Below are 6,724 nucleotides of genomic sequence, written 5' to 3'. Positions count from 1 at the left end.
CCCTATTATAGCTTTTATTATCTTATTGGTTTTGATACAAAAGAAATGCACGCTCATTTTCAATTAGGTCAGTGCAGGGGCACAACATGGGGCAGGCAGGCATGTGGGGATGCAGTGCCAGGCACCAGCTGCAGGGTCTGGTCAGGCTGCTGTAGGTAGCCTGGGGCTAGATGGAGCAGGACCCAGTGGCCAGCAGCTAGATGGCATGGGCCTGACAGCTGTGCAGCAGTGCAGTGCCAGGGAGCAGTGCCAGGGTGTAGACAGACTGCTGCAGCTGCCTTGGGGCCTTTCCTGGGGGACGTGGTGGCCAGCAGTGGCCACAGGATGCTAGCAAGTGCCCCTGGGCCCCAGCATCCCCACAGGCTCTTAAGGGCCTGGGGCTGGGGCAGGCATAGAGATGGCCCAGCCCTGGGGTACAAGGGGCTCCCCACCCCAGAGCCTTGGGGCTAGCCTGAGGCTGCCCTCCTAGTGGTGGGGCTGACTGGGAGCAACTTTGCTCCTGGTCAGTGTCTACATGTGCGCTACTGTGCAGTAAGTGGTTGTGAGTAAATTTTCTACTTGTATTTACAGGTAGCAAATTTACTCATGATTAGAGGCAGAGAGTACATGGTAAGCATCTGCACATGTAGATGCAGATGCTTACTGTGCAGTACTTTTTGCTAATCATGAGTAAAGTGTCTCGTGTAGATGCACCCAGTGTTGGGTGGAAACCTAACTAATAACCTCTGAGGCCATCCTATATAAACAGTTGTTAAGGATTTATCATAAAGTCTTCATGTTGCTGAGAAGGGGGTCTTCTTTATCAACCCCTTTGCTTACCGTATACTAGGTCAGGTTCCTGAGAGATGCATGTCATTAATGAGTGTATATAAATGATTACAAACTTGGGGGAAGTGGGGAATCATGGCCCTGAGCTGGTGAAAGAACTGAACAAGAGCTCAGAGTTTCTGCCATCTGATCTACATCTGTCCTCCCAGGCGTGAGTAAGTTTTTACATTTTCATTGTCTGATTTGAATGCTAGATAACTTGTGTTTAGTTTTCCAGTAAAGTAATTCTCTTGAGAAGAGACAAGTGTCCTCTATTTTTATTCCAGGGCCCTGTCTGACAAAGGAATCTCCCTTTGTCCCAATTTTGGGATAGAGTCCTTCCTTTCAGTGCTGCCTTGCTGATCTGCCCCCCTTCCCATGAACAGTGCATGCACCCGGCGGATGGGGGTGGGGGTGGGGGGGCACGGTGGTGGCGGGAGTGGCGGGAGCGTGGCAGCGGTGAGCGAGGAGCTCCTGCAGACACCGCTGGTACTGTCAGCTGCCAGCAGCATCAGCAGCAGTCAGTGGGAATTGTGGACCGCCCGCAGACAGTGCCGGTGGTGTTGGTGGCAAGTGGCGACCACCTGCAGGTACCACTGACAGTTTTGGCAGCGCCTTTTTGTAGGGGGTGCACTGCCAAGTTCAGGGGGTGCACATGCACCCACATGCACCCTTTACGGGTCGCCCCAGCCCCTTCCCATCAGCTATTGGGAGACTTGTTGTTTGGGTTCTTTTGCATAAAAAGAGCACAGAGTCACTATTCCCCAAATCTTACTTATTTGCATCAATCCCATGGCATCCAAGGCTCCCACACACCAGCTACATGCAAACCAGACCTAGTTCTTAATAACTGATACTGATACAGTCTATAGTACTAGGTAAATGAGCTGCCTCATATGGACTACGCATTCAGGGTTTGGTCTTGTAAAATATTTATTTTTGGGAGTTATAAAAATGTATTGTTAACAAGATAATTTTGCAGAAAGGGTGTGCACCATGAACCAGCACACTATGCAAATAATGGTAAACAAATGAACAGCTTTTCTCTTGTACAAGCGGGAGCCATTCACTGCTGTTTTAAAAAATCTGTTTGGATTTTCTTCATGACAACTTCCCACTTGCAACAGAACTACCTGCCTAAAATATGGTCACCTGGGAAGTTCATCTCTGTGAGGGCTTTTTTGCTTAAAGGGCTGGAGCCATGGTGGGTGGGGCAGCTGAGGTATCTGTAAGGCAGAGGGGAGGGGGGAATAATTCCTGCTTAGCAGGGATAATCCAGGCAGACGCTCTGTGCCTGCAAGTCTCTGCCGGAGCTGCAGCCAGGGATCAGAGGGGAGGGGCCAGTCCTGCTGCAGAGCAGAAAGCCCTGCCCAGCCCAGAGACCATGCCAGGATGGTAGGGGTGTCTGGTTTATCTTAAACTAGGAAGGGGTCTGGGACAGACCTTGCATAAACTGGTTTGACCCAAATCAATTAAGTCTGATACTATATTCAACCAGGTTAATCTCAAACTGGTTTCAGCCATTTTCAAACTGCTTTATGTGCACTGACCTTCTGTTCTGTTACAGGTTTAAACCAGTTTCTGATCACTTAAACTGGTTTATGTGTAATGTCTGTCCCTAGGCTGAGGGTATTACTGTGCATGCCACAGGCTGTGTTCAAAATGGAAAATTATGTGAGTGTGGTACCACCAGGGAAACAATATCATCAAAGATGTTGCTATAAAGAAAGTGCAATAAATGTTACTCTATGAAAAAGGAACAAATCCAGCAGCAGTAGTTGCAGAGCAGTAGCCATAGTGATGCTCTTTCCATCTGTTTAGAATAAACACACTCATAGAGAAATGGCTCCATCAGGAGTTCCTCCCTTTGTCTTTGGCACAGACCTTGCACCAGTTACTTACAACTTCTAAGCATTCCCTTGATTGCTGACTTTGGATCTACACACTCTTCTTGGTTTTACACCACACTCACTGGTGTGGGAGGTAGCCTCACTGAAAATACATCCTGTGGCTGTTGCTTGGCATTTTAATGTGCTCTCGGGTCACCGGAAACACTTCATTTAGCACTGGCAATGTGCTTTGTGCTATACAGAACACACTTGCATTCAGACATGCATAAAAGACCAGCCCTTTTTGCATATGCTAGAGCAGAGTTTCTCAACCTGTTATCTGTGGATCACCACCAGTCCACAAGCTCCATTCAGGTGGTCCACAGAAAGGTTGCAGAACAATTGAGAACATGTGTACTTGGCGCTGCACTTGATTTATTTTTTCTGACGACGGAGATTAAGTGGTCCACCAAGACCCTCAGCAATTTTCAAGTGGTCCATGAAAAAAAAAGTTTGAGAACCACTGTGCTAGAGGATCTCCAAGTGTTTCATAAAACATGACCATACACTGAAGTGGCTGGTGTCACACCTGTGCAGTAAATACCTAATAAGGCAGGAAGTGATGAGCAGTACTCCAGCTAAAATGAATGGAGACTTATACTGGAAAAATGCAGTTAAGGGACATTTCGCTTGGTTACTGAGATTAGTACCCCACTCTCTATAAGAAGTACTGTTGGTCAGAGGGGCACAAGCATCTCAATCCCTCACTGAGGAAGAATGCTCCAATGGGAAGTGCTTTAGCTTAGCACATGGGAGACCATCATTCAAGTGTCTTTCCTAATGCACGCTTCTTCAGTGAGCTGGGTAAATTTATCTGTCCTTCCATTTCCCATCGGTGCAATAGAAAAAATAGCACTATCCTAGCTCATAGAATTGCAGTGGGCTAAACAAACTGGAGGTCACACACTTTTATACTGATGTAGTTTGAGTTCTGCTCTCATTAAGAAAAAGCAGCGCAGTAAGTTGCTTTTAGCAGGGATTGCAACCCCCACCCCCAGACACATACAGCTTCTAAATTTAGGAGAGGAGTTAAAACCTCTGGGGATCAATTTCAATTTTCTAGCAGTCCTGCCTCTGGCAAGGCCTGATTGCCTAAAACAATGAAGATGTAGGACACAATCCTAGTTCACCTTATGTACCCAAATAACACTTAGCTCCCCCCCGCCCAACCTGCTATTTTTGGCACTTAACCTTCCAGTAGGGATGTGCAAGCAGTGACACAGCTGCAAAAAACAAGACATAACAACATGTAGCATGTTCTGATGTACTGTGCATGTACATTAGGCTGTGCTCTGGGTGGGCATGTATGTGGCTCCCTATGTGTACACCTGTGTGTAAGTACCAAAAGTGTAGCCAGGCGAAAACCCAGAAAGAAGAGGACGCTCTTCTTTCTGGCCTAAAAGCCCAATGATCAGGGCATTCACCCAGGAAGCAAGAAACTCTGATTCTAAAACCCCATTACCCAGAGGGGTTTTGAACCTACATGTCTCTAACTTCCCACTACTGTACTCAAACCACAAGTTGTTAGATAGCTATTACCCAGTGCCCTCTCCACCCTCCACTTAAAGATGAGCTACTATACCTTGTTTTAATATTTATTACCCAAAATGAATGGAGAACAGTCAGTAGTCAGAGTAGTTAGGTGGTCAAGTAATGGGGCTGTGGGAACAGCCATTTGTGACAGGCCTTGTCCCAGCCGCCTGCGGAGGGTTTGGGATTGGGAGTATGGTCGGGGGGTAGAAAGGTAAGAAAGATTTATTGACTTAACAAAAGCACAACTACATGTAGTAACAAGACAAACAATGGCAATTCACGTCGGCAACTTATTGGCAGTCCCCTCTGATGCCTGATACACAGCAAACTTCTTTTTCCACAAAGTTCAGCGAAGTCAGGTGTCCCTGAACAGCACTGTCTGAAGGGTACTGGGAAGGACCCTGGAATGCAGTCCTTGGGCTCCTCGAGGTCCACAGGCCCACTGATCCAGGCAACAGCTAACTAATTCTTTTCACAGAACTATCTCTTCCTTCTGAATGGTTTCCAGATATTCCAACTCATTTATAGCTTCTGAATGGTTCTGATAATGTACAACCACTCAGATTCCTTTTACTTCAACTGTCCTTAGAAGCCTTGTACAAGCCCTGTACAAGCCTTGCATTCCTTTGATAAGGTAATTTTAACTACGCCACAGGGCCTTACTACTTTTAGGCTTTGCTAAATTTACTAGGCCTTACTTTATACAGGCCTCACTACATCTTAAACTTTAATTAGGCTTTTAGCAACAACATATAGCTTAATATCTAAACAAATACAAGAAAAAAACTTAGTCTAATCTTCATAGAGCCTTCAGCAAGCACTTTATCACACAGACATAATTTCAACTATCACAGACCTCACACCAGGTTAAGTCTCAGGGACAGGTCAAACCTATAAGAAAAAGTCTAGTGTTGGCCCAATATTAATGTGCCAAGGGACATCCTCTCCAGAAGCCTTACTGGGTTTTTGAACAAGCAAAAAAGGGTTTTCTGCAAGTGAGTCCACCCCTTATTTCAGACTGAATTCAATGATTGCTGGGAAACAATTTTAGGAGTTTAAAGCTATGTTGCATAAATAGACATGGTGACAAAATAGGAATGGTTGTTAGGAATATGGTGTATGCCTGTGCTTCCATGTATGGAATAGGATCAATTGGGGTTGGTAAGAGAACCAAGCAGAAAATGCAATACAATTATGTGACAATGCCCACCTTAAATCCTGCAGGGATCAAGGCACTGGGCAAACAGCAATACTGTAAAACAGAAACATCACAAATATGGAGCTTTTTCACTGAGCTCACAGCCCTCCTAGTGGGGCTCTGAATCCTGGGGTGGGTGAGTGGGGGTGGAGATCCCCACTAAATTCCTAGCCTTGAAGTCCCATTGGGGATGGGTATTGAGTGACAGCTGTGTTAACCCCCCCTCCACCACTGCTCACCCTCTGGTAGTTGGGGAGGGGGGAGGGGGGCTGAGTTGACATCGTTGCTGCAAGTTATTCCTTTTTGTGAGCTAGTCACTTCTTTATCTCATGGCTTTCCTTGCTTAACCTTTCAGCATGGTATAGTCAATAACAAGTATAGAGAGATTGTCAGGAACCATAACAGGCAGCCCCACACAAGCAGATTGGCCAGTTGGGATGTATCACACTGGCTATATTCCTACACCTCTTGATTTGCTGAGAAGTGTTGCAGTGTCCCTGCATAAGCCCACCTGAGCCAATTATTTGCAAGCTTGAACAGAGCGGGAGGGGAGTCAGGTGTCCAAGAAGAGTGGTTGTTCCTTAAGGAGATGATCCTCCAAGCCCAAAGGGAGGTAATCCCAAGAAGGATCAAAGAGGGCAAGAGGGCGCAAAAGCCCCCATGGCTCACTAAAAGCATACAGGAATGTCTCCTAGCTAAAAGGGAGGCGTACACCCAATGGAAGGGAGGGGCCATCACCAGGGAGGACTATACCTCGGTTGCTTGGGGCTGCAGGGGGGCGGTCAGGAAGGCCAAGGCAGAGATAGAACTGGGACTAGCGACCCGGATCAAGGACAACAAGAAGTCCTTTTTTAAATACATAGGGGGCAAAAAGAAGGTACCGGGTAATGTGGGGCCTCTGCAAGACACGCTAGGAAATCTGGTTGTCACACCAGACAACAAGGCTAACCTATTCAACGATTTCTTTGCCTCCATTTTCCTGAGCAGGGACCAGATCAGCCCATCTGCCGGGACCCCCTCAGGCCCTGGGGGAGGCACATCCAGGCCTAGGGTCAGTGAGGATCTAGTCAGGGAACTTCTGGAGGGACTGGACATATTTAAATCAGCAGGTCCTGATGACCTCCACCCCAGAGTGCTGAGGGAATTAGCAGAGGTCATTGCAGGACCCCTGGCACAGCTTTATGAGCACTCGTGGTGCTCTAGTGTGGTGCCAGAGGACTGGAAAAGGGCCAATGTGGTTCCCATTTTCAAAAAAGGAAGGAAGGAGGACCCAGGGAACTATAGGCCAGTTAGTCTT

This window comes from Alligator sinensis, unplaced genomic scaffold (genome assembly GCF_000455745.1).
Source record: "Alligator sinensis unplaced genomic scaffold, ASM45574v1 scaffold264_1, whole genome shotgun sequence".
Classification (NCBI taxonomy): domain Eukaryota; kingdom Metazoa; phylum Chordata; order Crocodylia; family Alligatoridae; genus Alligator; species Alligator sinensis.
This window is presented reverse-complemented; position numbering follows the sequence as displayed.